Genomic DNA, 14,299 nt, shown 5'->3' with positions numbered 1-14,299 from the left:
CGGGATGGAATACCTCTTTGATGAACCCTGCCGCCATTAGCTTGTGGATCTCCTCGCCTATGGCTCTGCACTTTTCTTCATCGAATCGGCGAAGAGGCTGCTTCACAGGTCGGGCTCCAGCTCGGATATCCAGCGAGTGCTCGGCGACATCCCTCGGTATGCCGGGCATGTCCGAGGGACTCCACGCGAAAACGTCGGCGTTTGCGCGGAGAAAGTCGACGAGCACTGCTTCCTATTTGGGATCGAGCTCGGAGCCGACCCGGATCTGCTTGGAGGCATCGCTGCTGGGGTCGAGGGGGACGGATTTAACCGTCTCCGCTGGCTCGAAGTTGCCGGCGTGGCGCTTCACGTCTGGCGCCTCCTTAGAGAGGCTCTCCAGGTCGGCGATGAGGGCCTCGGATTCGGCGAGGGCCTCGGCGTACTCCACGCACTCCACGTCGCATTCGTACGCGTGTCGGTACGTGGGGTCGACGGTGATGACCCCGTTGGGGCCCGACATCTTGAGCTTGAGGTAGGCGTAGTTGGGGACGGCCATGAACTTGGCGTAGCATGGTCTCCCCAGCACTGCGTAGTAGGTTCCCCGAAACCCGACCACCTCGAACGTGAGGGTCTCCCTTCGGAAGTTGGAGGGTGTCCCAAAGCAGACGGGTAGATCGAGTCGTCCGAGGGGCTGGACGCGCTTCCCGGGGATGATCCCGTGGAAAGGCGCAGCGCCTGCCCGGACGGAGGACAGATCGATCCGCAGGAGTCCGAGGGTCTCGGCGTAGATGATGTTGAGGCTGCTGCCTCCGTCCATGAGGACCTTGGTGAGCCTGACGTTGCCGATGACGGGGTCGACGACGAGCGGGTATTTCCCCGGGCTCGGCACGCGGTCGGGGTGGTCGTTTTGGTCGAAAATGATGGGCTTGTCGGACCAATCTAGGTAGACTGGCGCCGCCACCTTTACCGAGCAGACCTCCCGACGTTCTTGCTTGCGGTGCCGAGTCGAGGCGTTCGCCACTTGTCCACCGTAGATCATGAAGCAGTCGTGGACCTCGGGAAACTCTCCCGCCTTGTGATCTTCCTTCTTATCATTGTCGCGAGCCCTGCCACCCTCCGCGGGTGGCCCGGCCTTATGAAAGTGGCGCCGAAGCATGGCGCACTCCTCAAGGGTGTGCTTGACGGGCCCCTGATGATAGGGGCACGGCTCCTTGAGCATCTTGTTGAAGAGGTTGGCACCTTCGGGAGGTTTCTGAGGGTTCTTGTACTCGGCGGCGGCGACAAGGTCCGCATCAGCGGTGCCGCGTTTCGCTTGCGACTTCTTCTTGCCTTTCTTCTTGGCACCGCGCTGAGTTGACGCCTCGGGGACATCTTCCGGTGGGCGGCCCTGGGGCTGCTTGTCCTTCCGAAAGATGGCCTCAACCGCCTCCTGGCCAGAGGCGAACTTGGTGGCGATGTCCATCAGCTCGCTTGCCCTGGTGGGGGTCTTGCGACCCAGCTTGCTCACCAGGTCGCGACAGGTAGTGCCGGCGAGGAACGCGCCGATGACATCCGAATCGGTGATGTTGGGTAGCTCGGTGCGCTGCTTCGAGAATCGCCGGATGTAGTCCCGGAGAGACTCTCCCGGCTGCTATCGGCAGCTTCGGAGATCCCAGGAGTTTCCAGGGCGCACGTACGTGCCCTGGAAATTGCCGGCGAAGGCTTGGACCAGGTCGTCCCAGTTGGAGATCTGCCCCGGAGGCAGGTGCTCCAACCAGGCCCGAGCGGTATCGGAGAGGAACAGGGGGAGGTTGCGGATGATGAGGTTGTCATCGTCCGTTCCACCCAGGTGGCAGGCCAGCCGGTAGTCCGCGAGCCACAGTTCCGGTCTCGTCTCCCCCGAGTACTTTGTGATAGTAGTCGGGGTTCGGAACCGGGTCGGGAACGGCGCCCGTCGTATGGCGCGGCTGAAAGCCTACAGACCGGGTGGTTCGGGCAAGGGACTCCGATCCTCCCCGCTGTCGTAGCATCCCCCACGCCTGGGGTGGTAGCCTCGGCGCACCCTCTCGTCGAGGTGGGCCCGACGGTTGCGGTGATGGTGCTCGTTGCCGAGGTGACCCGGGGCCGCAGGCGCTGTGTTGCGCGTGCGCCCGGTGTTGACCGAGGCTTCCCGCATGAATCGGGAAGTCGCGGCGCGATGTTCCGAGGGGTACCCCTGCCTTTGGGAGGCGGAGCTTTCGGCCCGTCGGACCGCGACGTCCTCCAGGAGATTCTTGAGCTCTCCCAGGATACGCCTCCCCTCGGTGGTTGATGGCTCCAGCATCGCGCGGAGAAGCATTGCCGCTGCAGCCAAGTTCTGGCCGACCCCACTGGAAACCGGTGGCGGCCTTCCCCTGACATCATCGGCGACGCGGTGCTGGATGCCCTGGGGTAGATGACGCACTTCTCCGGCCAGAGGTTGGCCCGCCCATTCCTGCCCATTGTCCCAGCGGAACGGCTCAAGTGTTCCTGCTCCCTCGTCGAGCCTGGCCTGCCTCTCGCGGATTTGCTCGAGTTGTGGGTCATGACCCCCTGACGGGACGGGGACCACAGCTAGCTCCCGAAGGATGTCAACGCGAGGCACAGGCCTAGGGAGGTCACCGCTCTCCGGCACACCAAGATGGTTGCCTTCATCGGGACCCCCTAGATCGACGTGGAAACATTCACGACTTGGGCCACAGTCCTCGTCGCCGAGGCTGCGGCTACCGTCGGAACAGTCGGAAAGGCAGTAGTCGCACGCGGTCATAAAGTCCTGCATGGCGCTGGGGTTACCAAGTCCGGAGAAATCCCAACCAAAGTCGGGCTCGTCATCTTCCTCGGACCCCGAGGGCCCGTAGGTCGAGACAGCCATCAGCCGGTCCCAGGGTGACTGCACACGATACCCTAGAGGGTTTGGACTCGCCTCTATGAAAGCGTCCACCAAAGCGAAGTCGCTTGGTGGGTCGAGGCTGAATCCAAAAGGAGTGAGATGGGAATCGGTCGGTACCTCTTGGTCGACGGGCGGTGACGAAGTCACGTCAGGGGTAGACCGCACCGCCGTCTCAGGTACGAGGGTGACGCCCAGCAAGTCATTTGCGAGCGTGCTGGCGTCGTCCGTTTGCTTGGGGTTGGCGTGTTGCGGGGAGACGGCGCTCGTCTTCGTCTCAGACGCGAGGTCGATGCCCGACGTACCCCCCGTTGGGGTGCCGGCGCCGTCGACTCGCTCGACAGCCAACGAGGTGCCGCCTCCTGCTTGGCCTTGGTTGCCCCGCCTCCTCCTCCGTCGGCGGGGGAGGGGACAGGGCGAGCTCGAATGTTGTTCTTCCACCACGCAGGGAAGACGTCATTAATTCCGCCGCCGGCGGGCGGGTTGTCGGCCGTCATTGTCGCTGTCGTGCGGCGGGGGAAGGAGTATCATGTCGTAGCTGCCGTCGAGGGACATGAACTCAAGACTCCCGAAATGGAGCACCGTCCCGGGCTGGAAAGGTTGCTGGAGACTGCCCATCTGGAGCTTGACGGGAAGCTGTTCGTCAACACGCAGCAGGCCCCTCCCTGGCGCGCCAACTGTCGGTGTTTCGAACCCGGGGGGTCCCTGGGCCGACGAGTAAATTGTCGCCGCGTGCCCCAGCCCAGATGGGTCGGCGCGAGACGGAGCGCGAAGGGGGGAAGAGGAGCCGGAGGGAGACAGGCGTGAGAGGTGAAACCCGCGGCCTTCGTGTTTGTCTCGCGCCTAGGTCGGGTGCGCTTGCAGTAGGGGGTTACAAGCGTCCACGCGGGAGGGAGCGAGCGGCCCTGCGCGAGCGCCGTCCCGTCCTTCTCCGCGCGGCCAACCCTCTATAAGAGGGCCCTGGTCCTTCCTTTTATAGGCGTAAGGAAAGGATCCAGGTGTACAATGGGGGGTGTAGCAGTGTGCTAACGTGTCTAGCGGAGGAGAGCTAGTGCCCTAAGTACATGCCATCGTGGCAGCCAGAGAGGTTTTGGCACCCGGTTCGTGTGGTGTCGTGGCCGTCGGAGGAGCGCTGGAGCCTGACGGAAGGACAGCTGTCGGGGCTGTCGAGTCCTTGCTGACGTCTTCTTGCTTCCGTAAGGGGGCTGAGAGCCGCCATCGTCATAGAGCGTGCGGGGCGCCATCATTACTTGTTGAGCGGAGCGAGCCAGATGGGACGCCGGTCTTGTTCCCCGTAGCCTGAGCCAGCTTGGGGTAGGGTAATGATGGCGACTCCCATGACGTGGTCGGTCCGAGCCCTGGGTTGGGCGAGGCGGAGGCTCCTCCGAGGTCAAAGTCGAGTCTGTCTTCCAAGGCCGAGGTCGAGTCCGAGCCCCTGGGTCGGGCGAGGTGGAGACCGTCGGCTGAGGCCAGGGCTGAGTCCGAGCCTTGGGGTCGGGCGAAGCGGAGTTCATCGTCTTCCGGGGCTGAGCTTGAGTCCGGGCCCTGGGGTCGGGCGAAGCGGACTTCGTCGTCTTCCGGGGCTGAGCCCGAGTCCGAGCCCTGGGGTCGGGCGAAGCGGAGTTCGTCATCTTCCGGGGCTGAGCCCGAGTTCGAGCCCTGGGGTCGGGTGAAGCGGAGTTCGTCGTCTTCCGGGGCTGAGCCCGAGTCCGAGCCCTGGGGTCGGGTGAAGCGGAGTTCGTCGTCTTCCGAGGCTGAGCCCGAGTCCGAGCCCTGGGGTCGGGCGAAGCGGAGTTCGTCGTCTTCCGGGGCTGAGCCCGAGTCCGAGCCCTGGGTTCGGGCGAAGCGGAGTTTCCTATGGCGCCTGAGGCCGGACTTGGCTGCTGTCAGCCTCACTCTGTCGAGTGGCACAGCAGTCAGAGCGGCATAGGCGGTGCTGTCCTCTAGTCAGGCTGGTCAGTGGAGCGACGAAGTGACTACGGTCACTTCGGCTCTGTCAACTGGAGGGCGCGCGTCAGGATAAAGGTGTCAGGCCACCTTTGCATTAAATGCCCCTGCGATTTGGTCGGTTGGCGTGGCGATTTGGCCAAGGTTGCTTCTTGGTGAAGAGTGGGCCTCGGGCGAGCCGAAGGTGTGTCCGTTGCTGGAGGGGGTCCTCGGGCGAGACGTAAATCCTCCGGGGTCGGCTGCCCTTGCCCGAGGCTGGGCTCGGGCGAGGCGTGATCGCGTCCCTCGAATGGACCGATCCTTGACTTAGTCGCACCCATCAGGCCTTTGCAGCTTTGTGCTGATGGGGGTTACCAGCTGAGATTTAGGAGTCTTGAGGGTACCCCTAATTATGGTCCCCGACCTTAAATTTTGTTATTTATAATCTATCTGTTTCACCACTACATTGCAACCATCAGTATCATGCAGACTTCGATATATGTTACGATTTGCATGGTCTCATCATTGGAGAGCACATTCCACACATACCGGAAGAAATTTCCTCATACATCGTGAGTCATCAGACACGTATCACCGTACGCTTTTGCTTAAACAAAAAGGCAAGTGTGTGTTTGCGAAGAGAATTAAAGGCAAGTCGGGACAAAAGCTACCCCAACAGTGGCGAGAATGACGAACTGGTCATTGTTGTCGGTCCTCCCTGCGTCACCTCTGGCACCAAGATGACGCCACAGTCCTCGATATAGTAGTCGTCGAACGCGCGCGACATACCGAGTACTGATGACTCTTGGTTGTGCTGTAAAACGAAGTGCACCCCGGGCTCATCAGCAAGGTAGTACCCCTGGCCGTTGCACCACCGGATGCGCTACTCCTATACATACATCGTGTTTAAGGATACTCATACAACGTCAGCAACGACCATCGTCTCAGCGCACAAGAATTCATGGCCAGTCAGTAGCGACTTATGTGGCAGGTTGGGCTTCAGGTGGATGACGTGATGTCGTCGTCGTCGAATGCGGTGCATAGAACAACCCGAGAGTCGCCGATGTTGGCGACGACCATGAGGTCCTCCTGCTTGATGATGGACAACGCGGAGCAGCCGCTCTGCACCGCGTCCATGCGGCAGCTGAGCCGGAGCTTGTCGTACATAGCGGCACATGCGGCCACGTAGGACTGTTTCTAGAGGTCGAACTGGCAGTTGCCAAGTTTCTTCTTGTCGTCGATGAGCGACCCCAACGCGAGTGCCTCCTGCTAATGGTGTTTGTTCGGAGTTTTCAAGTAAGAAACATGAATTCATGTTTGACGTTGGTTTATAAAAATGACTCACAAGTCAGATCCATGGAAAAATATTACGAAGAATAAATTTCACGCATGCAAAAAAAGAATTTAAGTTGAAAACATTATTCAAACAAAAGAAATTGCATGCAAGACTCTTCTTTAAATACTACTCCCTTCATCCAAAAATATAATTCAAGAATTTCGGTGATACTTATCTACTACTACGCATTGTGCAAGGGTAGCAGGTGGGCTTGGGGAGAGATGTAGTAGATGTGTTTTCTGTTATAGATGTAGACATAAACACACATGTGGTGTAGTTGTAGCTACCGCTAGCATTTGCTTGAGAGGTCATGGGTTTGAATCCCTTTGAGGCCATGTGTATTTTTTTAATTTTAGCTAGGCGTCGGCTGTACGGGGGAATGGGAATGGGCTTTGTGGGAGGGGAATGAGAATGATAGAAATAGAATGGTGACAGAACATGGGAATGAACTGTGCGCCGGGAGGAGGGAATCGGAAAGGCAGAACGCGGAATGGCCGACTACTCTTGCATACTTAATAAGTAGTAGAGATGTTATAGATGTAGACATAAACACACATGTGGTGTAGTGGTAGCTACCGCTAGCATTTGCTTGAGAGGTCATGGGTTCGAATCCCTTTGAGGCCATGTGTATTTTTTTTTAATTTTAGCTAGGCGTCGGCTGTACGAGGAAATGTGAATGGGCTTTGTGGGAGGGGAATGAGAATGATAGAAATAGAATGGTGACAAAACATGGGAATGAACTGTGCGCCGGGAGGAGGGAATCGGAAAGGCAGAACACGGAATGAGCAGAACGCGGAATGGCCGACTACTCTTGCATACTTAATAAGTAGTAGAGATTAATATATTTTCCTTTTGCGTCATCTCCCACCTGGCGCCTACCCAGCCACGTGGAATTATGAGAAACAAAAATGAGAGTAGGACTCAAATCTAGGTTGCAAGGTTCCAAGATAACACCTCTCTACTACACGACGGTTGATCTTTAGCGACCCTTATTAGGGACCGACGGTTGGTCGCTAAAAGTTATGGACCGACGGTTGGTCGCTAAATGCGTTTATAGCGACGGTCTGTGGGTCGCTAAAAGTCTAGAAATTTAACGACTTATGGTCGGTCGCTATAGAGGTAAGTGTGTGACTGATATTGGGTCGCTATAAGGGTACGTGATTTTTGTGTTTCTTATTTACTCACCAAAGCCCATCTAAAGGCCTACTAAACAAACCAAACCCTATTCCACGCACCAAACACAAGCACAGCCGCCGTCACTGAAACTCTCCCTCCCACGTCGTCCCTGTCTCCTCCCGACATCGTCGTCGTCGCCCCCGTCCCTGTAGTCGCCCGTGCTCCGCCCGCTCCACCAGGGCGCCTCGCCCTGGGGGACGGTCTCTGACCACTGGCCTCCCTTCACCGCCGACCAGCGACCACGTGCTCAGTGACGCCTAGGTCATCGACGCCGAAGTTTGGAGGCCCTATACGTGCTTCACGTGCGGGTTCTTCAAGAATACCTCTGTCACTTCCTCCATGGCCGAAGTCTGGGAGCGGCAAGGTACCGGCCCCTTACCCTTACAACTCCTAGAGCTCTACCCTCACGCTTACCTTAGGGAGACGGGATGCTTTGCTCGCCTACTGGAGGACATGCTCTGATGGTGTTCCCTCTGCTACCATTTTTACTTCTTGCTTGTTTCAATCAGGCATATTAGGTTTTGTACTAATCTGCTAGGGTTTTGCTTCACCTACGAAGCAATTTCCTTCTTCTCTGTTTTGGTTGGGGTTGGGTGGGGTTAAGTTTGGTTAAACAATTCCCCTTTTGGATTAGAGGGGACATAGGATAAGTAGCAGCTTCTATAACTGTTGTTATGCAAAAAAAAATTAATCCTATACCAGCAGTAATACACTAATACTACTATACTCTGCTTTGTACTTCTATAATACATAAGAATACATATAATCAAGTATAAACATAATCCGCCTAATTTTCTCATGGCAGCTTGAATCAACATGAATTGAGGGGTGTGAGGCAATCATAATATGATGGGAAGTAAACTCAGGGAAACATGTACACAACACATTAGCAAAGCTAGAATGCAACAAATGATGAAGTTTAGAGCTTTAGTGTTTTTTACACTAGTTTCTGAATCTGATTGTACATGCATACCTTTCTTGAAGGCCCAGAGCCTGTTTTGGCTGGAGGATTTTTCAACTGCCACAAAGAATAATGAAGTAAGTTGGAGAAACACGATTCATGAGCTAACAACAAAAATATACTAGAAAGTAAAAAAAATAGTGGCAAGCTCAAAAAGCAGAATCTGTGGATGTAGTTAAATATTCTGCAATGATAACAAGCCAAATATACTTTCCAAATTATGCAAAGGGGCTCACGGCAAGTGGCAATAACTTTCTGCAATTGTTCCTTCTTTCTGTCAAGTTATTTCAATTGTCTTATGCAATGATTCTGCAATTATTCTGCAATTGTTTCTGCAAGTGGCATATATGTGGATGTAGTTAAATATTCTGCAATGATAACAAGCCAAATATAACTTTCTGCAAAGGGGCTCATGAGAAATTGTCTTAACTTTCTGTCAAGTTCAATTCACCTATTCCTCATCAATTTCACCATATATGTCAATCATTGTCATAACTTACAACTACTTAGTTATTTTAGGTATTGTGCCTTCTTTGTTGTTTGAATCTAAATAATATACCCTTAAAGTACTGAAAGCTATTACAAAGTTTTAAATTACATAGACATCCGAAATTTTCATAGGAAAATGTTTGAATCTAAATAATGTACCCTTAAGGTACAGAAAAAGAGCAGGACCAGCTATACTATTACATAGTTCTAAATTTCATAGACATCTGAAATCAGTGTAGAAGCCGGCTCAACTCCTTAAGCCATGGGATGATCCTGTCATTGGTGTCACACAGTCGATGTAAGTTGTTTACATGCATGCTGGACTAATTCATGATCAACCCTATTACACGATCTATTCTCTATTACAGTGGACAAACTCCACCTCTTTAAGCTTAATGCCAAGCAGTTCAGCCTCGGTTAAACCAATTGTCTTTTTTATTTTAGAGCTTAGTTCACTGATAATTGTTTTGTTTTTTCTCTGAAAAATTAGAGAAATTAATAACTTATTTTCCTGTTCCTACAACTTAATAAAGTCTCATTACAAGTCATGTTTTTAAGCAGGCTATGCGTTCTTTCTCCGAGAAAGGTAATCCTTCTTTTATCAATTTGAAGAAAACCATTTGTATTATGATTTTTCTATCCTAATTCCTAGAAACTGAATTCTGAATTTTCTATTTCTTGTAATGTTCATTTCAGATATTCTTTCTCTAATTGCTAAACTTGTACTAAGGGGTGTTGAACAAGTAAGTCTGCAATCATATTCGCTTCCTACTACAAAGTAGTTTTTATTTTTTTGGTATGTGAAATTTAGGTTTGTATATGTCATTATAATATAAATAAAAAGAAATGCTGAATGTTTTCTTAATCACCAACTCAAAGCCGAGTCTTGTTAGGCACAGAATTATAGTATTGATTATCTAATCATACATTTGGGCTTTAGGGTAATTGTATTTGTTCTGAATTTCAAGGATATAGTTTAGCAGGAGACCTAATACCTTTTCTTTTTCAGAAAGATTTTTGTCGGAGGCGTTGCTTGGGAGACAACTGAAGGTAAAATTTATGTGTTATTTACTGGACTGCTTGCGCCTGGAGTTTGATTTTTCTATTTTGGTTCTTTAGATGTTTGGAATGCTAAAATAAAGGAGCTCCTGGAGTTTTCTTTGCCTAGAACTAGATGGGTTCTCTAGATGTTTTGAATGCTGAAATAAAAATGTGGAAACATCAAACATTAACTATCGGCGAGTAGGTTGTCATATAGGGTTGATATGGCGTCTGTTATTGTGGAAAGTAGTGTTTCTGTTAGCATGCTTCCATTAAGTGTCCGACATGCCATTTTCCTTGTTTGTCTCTGTTCTTTTGCTACATTGGCTTAATGTTATTCGTGTGTTTTCTTCCATATTTTGTTGCTTGTGGCATTATTCGTTATTTGGTTGGTTGAAGATATAGAGCATGCATTCATCATATCTAAGTGATCGGAGTGATATTGATTGGCTTATTAGATGGATATTGGCCCAGTTTATCTTTCATTTTTTCTATAGCTGTTAGAAATTTACTTTGCTCATAGTTCATACTATAATTAATATGAGACTCTTGTTTTGTGGTCCAAGTGTTCAACGCTCAGGGTGCCTTGGAAGTACGCTAGCTTGTTGTCATGAAGAAGTCATTCAAGTTCCTTCCAGGGAGTTATTAGTTCATATGTATATTTCTGTTTATATCTTATCTTGTTTATGTTTAGATTTATATGAGCCAGCAACTTAATGATTGCACCAGCTGAAGTTGGTGCATAAGGCTGCAACACCATCTAGTGGAGGTAGATAAGGCATCAAAAATGTATTTTTATTTGCAAATGCAGCAACAATATACTAATTTGATGTACTTTTTTCTAGGGTGTTCTGGACAAAGAAAGCTTGTACCTTAAAACAGGAGGATACAAGAAGCTGGAGTGGTTGTCTGAAGGCTTTTGAACTGCTTGAAGCATTAGTGTAGCTTTGGTGCTTTTGTGACTGATCAGCTCTGGAGCAGCTAGAGTGATATAGTTGTGGGCTTTTGAACAATAGTTGGAGTGATATGAAACATTAGTGATCTAGTTGTGAATGATATTATAATTGTGATGCTTTTGTGAATATATAATTGTGGTGCTTTTGTGTTTATGTGATGGATCTATGACTGTGGTATACTGATTAACTGTGTATGTCTTTATGATTTGTGTATAAAAATCAGTGATTTGTGGTGCTTAATTAAATGTATATTATTATTAATAACAACTGTAAAAAGGGCGACTTTCTGTTGGTTGCTAAATGTATACTATGACGACTTACGGTTGGTTGCTAAATCTATAGTACAGCAACCCGCGGTTGGTCGCTAAATATACAATATTAGCAACTGACGGTCGGTCGCTAAAAAGATGTCGGTCGCTAAAGCCTTTAGCGACGGCACTTACAGCGACCATCCTTATGGGTCGCTAAAACCAACCGTTGGTCGCTGAAGGCCGTTTTAGCAACCAATCGTAGGTCTCTCTCTATATATATATTATAGTAAAAACATCTACTACATCTCTTCTGAAGCCCATCTGCTACCCTTACACAATGTATAGTAATAGATAAGTGTCACCGAGATTTTTGAGTTATATTTTTGGATGGAGAGAGTAGTATTTAAGAAGAGTCTTGCATGCAATTTCTTTTGTTTGAATAATATTTTCAACTTAAATTCCTTTTTTGCATGTGTGGCATTTATTCTCCATAATATTTTTTCCATAGATCTGACTTGTGAGTCATTTTCATAAACCAAAGCCAAAGATGAGTCCATGTTTCTTATTTGGAAACCCCGAACAAACACTGGCCGCATGCGCCGCTATGTACGACAAACTCCGGCGCAGCCACCGCTTGGACGCTGAAGGAAGGGAAACTGAAGCTGAAGGAGAAGGTTCTCGCATGCGGCTGACAAAGAGACGGGCAACTGAAAGGTTTAACCCGAAGTTGAAATTTCCACGGTTAAATGAGTGCTAAAAATTAACACAGCCCCCCGCCTGCCTCGACACGCCTTGCCCGAGCCCGGCGCGGCCGGTGACGGCGGCGACGCGTGCGCGCGCGTGGCATACCCTTGTTCGTTTCTTGATTTCTCAAATTAAGTGGAATAATTCCTACCATATAAGTTAAGCCAACGACCCTTGAACTTTCAATATGGTACTATTGATATTCTCCACCATTGCACACTATAGAGTTTATTGAATAAATGGGTCAAGCCTATAAAAGGTCCAACACTCGCACGTTCTGTCGACCGTGCACGGGAACTTGGTCCTCGTTTCGCAGACTGCTGCTGCTGCGCCTACGGCCCACAAAATTAACATTGAGGTTATTCATTTGGAGATCATTTTCGAAGCAGTGTTTAACATCTAATAGATCTATTTTGAGCAGAGAATATGTATATATGTTTCTCTGATCCTGCAGTAAACTCACGGTATGACGCCATGAGCAAGGCCAGGGTGGTGAAGAAGAAGAAGCCAGCGATCAAATGATTCTTGTTCATCGACATGGTTAACTGTAGACCAAGCTAGTGCTTGCTAGCGTATATATAGTACCAACACACACAGCTAATGTGTTTGATATTTATAAGTGATCAACGACAAGGCTAAATATAGAGAAGTTGGGATAGTGATATAGAAAAGAGAAGATAGATGTACAGATATGGTTTTAGTTACAAGTTAATAATAAGTTTGACTTGCTTGGGATTGGAAAAAATTAAGAAGTTTGATTTACTTGGCATTTAAACCCACCCAATCTCACTCACACATGGATTGAGAGCTAACCGAACAAGCCCTTAATGATTTTCCCACAAGCCAGTTAATGATGGCAATCACCGTTATATATATATGGGTGAGGTAATGGAAGCCCTGGGCTTCCCCTACTAATGGAAGCCTCAGCCAGGACGTGGTCGGCCCAGAACCCGCGTGCTTGCATTAGCCATGGAGTCGACAACCAAGAATCCAGGACGATAAGCGTAAGGCAATATACGAATGCATATATATATGGATTGTTGGGGACTTGTTCTCAAGTGCTATGAATTAAGAACAAGGCAACATAGAAAAATGTTAATCGTTAAAAGTCCTTCGTCCTCCGAAGCATTATTTCCCTTGGGGTATAATGGTTCACGGACGAAGGTTATGAAGGACGGGCCTTCATAAATTCGTTAAGCAATGACGAAGGATGAAATGTAAAGAATATAAAAGACAACATGGACAATTATATATATATATATATATAATTGTTAGGCATAAACAGAAATATCGTTGAATTACAAGTGTACCTTCAATCGGAAGGAGACAACAGTATAGGCGTGACGCAAAAAGCGAATACCAAGTCAGCGTGAACAGTACGGGGGTACTGTTCTCCTATTTATAGGCACGGGACACAACCCATACAAAATTACATTCATGCCCTTTACACTTGATAATAATTCTATAGTAATCTGTCGAGGTTTAAATAGCCTTTTCATCTTTAAGTCGGTTTCACTTGTTGCTACCGCGCCGAAGCTTTCTTGTTCACACCTTCGGCTCTGTATCAACCTTCGTATTACTCTGGTCTACTGTGATGCTGACTTGAATCCGAAGGTACCTGTTCACACATCATACTCCAGAAATACTGTTAAATCATGTTTTTGAGGACCTTCGGATGCCGAAGGTCCCCAACAGTAGCCCCTCGCAATATTAATTTGTTTAAAATAATAAATTTAGATTGCGACATGGACGAAGGCTTTACGCCGAAGGTCCGAAAAAACACCTTCCCTTTGCTAGAATAGCAATATTCACTGACAAGCGGGGTCTTTCAATTTTCAACGCCCTTGGCGTATAAATACGGCCATACCGCACACTCATTTGATACGCTCTCTGGCCAACTGCTCCCACTCACTCAATTTTTAGCTTTTGTGAACTAAGATTTGCTAAGCTTTAGTTTTGAAGCTTCGGCTTTGAAAATAGTTTTTTAGCATCTCCGAAGATGTCCGAAGATAAGAAGACTGCTGCTGAGACGAAGCTGAGCCTCGACGAAGAGAAAAATTTGGGGTTTCTTATAGCGATGTCAAAGACCAACACAGAAAAAATCACCAAGGAGATTCTGGAAGGTTTGTCTGAGGATACTGGTGACAGTGATAGCTATGATGTGGACAGTGGTGGTGAAGACTCCGAAGATCGTCCCTGGCGACCAAGCCATTCAGTTTATGGTAAATCAACTATCAAAGAAAGTCATCTTGTCAATATGAGAGGAAGGTATTTCCGGGATTTGTCCATTGTGAGGGCGGACGAAGGGGAAAAAACTTGCCCACATCCCGAAGAGAATGAAGTCGTAGTGTACCGAAGCTTTTTGAAAGCTGGACTGCGATTTCCCTTGAGCAGCTTCGTTGTGGAGGTGCTGAAAATATTCGAAATCTATCTCCATCAACTTACCCCCGAGGCGATTATAAAGCTGAATATCTTCGTGTGGGCCGTGAGAAGCCAGGGTCTGAAGCCTGATGCAAAAAGCTTCTGTAATATACACGAATTATCATATGAGACAAA

At 49.4% G+C, this 14,299-nt stretch overlaps 1 long non-coding RNA gene across 6 annotated transcripts; it reads left to right on the top strand.

Annotated features, from left to right (window-relative positions):
- The first annotated feature begins 7,359 nt into the window (after nucleotides 1-7,359).
- On the top strand, nucleotides 7,360-10,984 carry LOC103654598 (uncharacterized). 6 transcript variants are annotated; one of them, XR_004857954.1, is made up of 7 exons: nucleotides 7,360-7,665; nucleotides 9,313-9,337; nucleotides 9,448-9,494; nucleotides 9,761-9,801; nucleotides 10,359-10,384; nucleotides 10,487-10,561; nucleotides 10,638-10,912. It is a non-coding gene; the product is annotated as an uncharacterized lncRNA (long non-coding RNA). The 6 variants fall into 6 exon arrangements; XR_004857953.1 differs by lacking the exon at nucleotides 7,360-7,665 and having other exon boundaries at nucleotides 7,770-9,337; nucleotides 9,765-9,801; XR_004857951.1 differs by lacking the exon at nucleotides 7,360-7,665 and having other exon boundaries at nucleotides 7,770-9,337.
- The last annotated feature ends 3,315 nt before the right edge of the window (nucleotides 10,985-14,299 follow it).

This window comes from Zea mays, chromosome 4, assembly GCF_902167145.1.
Source record: "Zea mays cultivar B73 chromosome 4, Zm-B73-REFERENCE-NAM-5.0, whole genome shotgun sequence".
NCBI classification, from domain to species: Eukaryota; Viridiplantae; Streptophyta; class Magnoliopsida; order Poales; family Poaceae; genus Zea; species Zea mays.
This window is presented reverse-complemented; position numbering and strand designations above follow the sequence as displayed.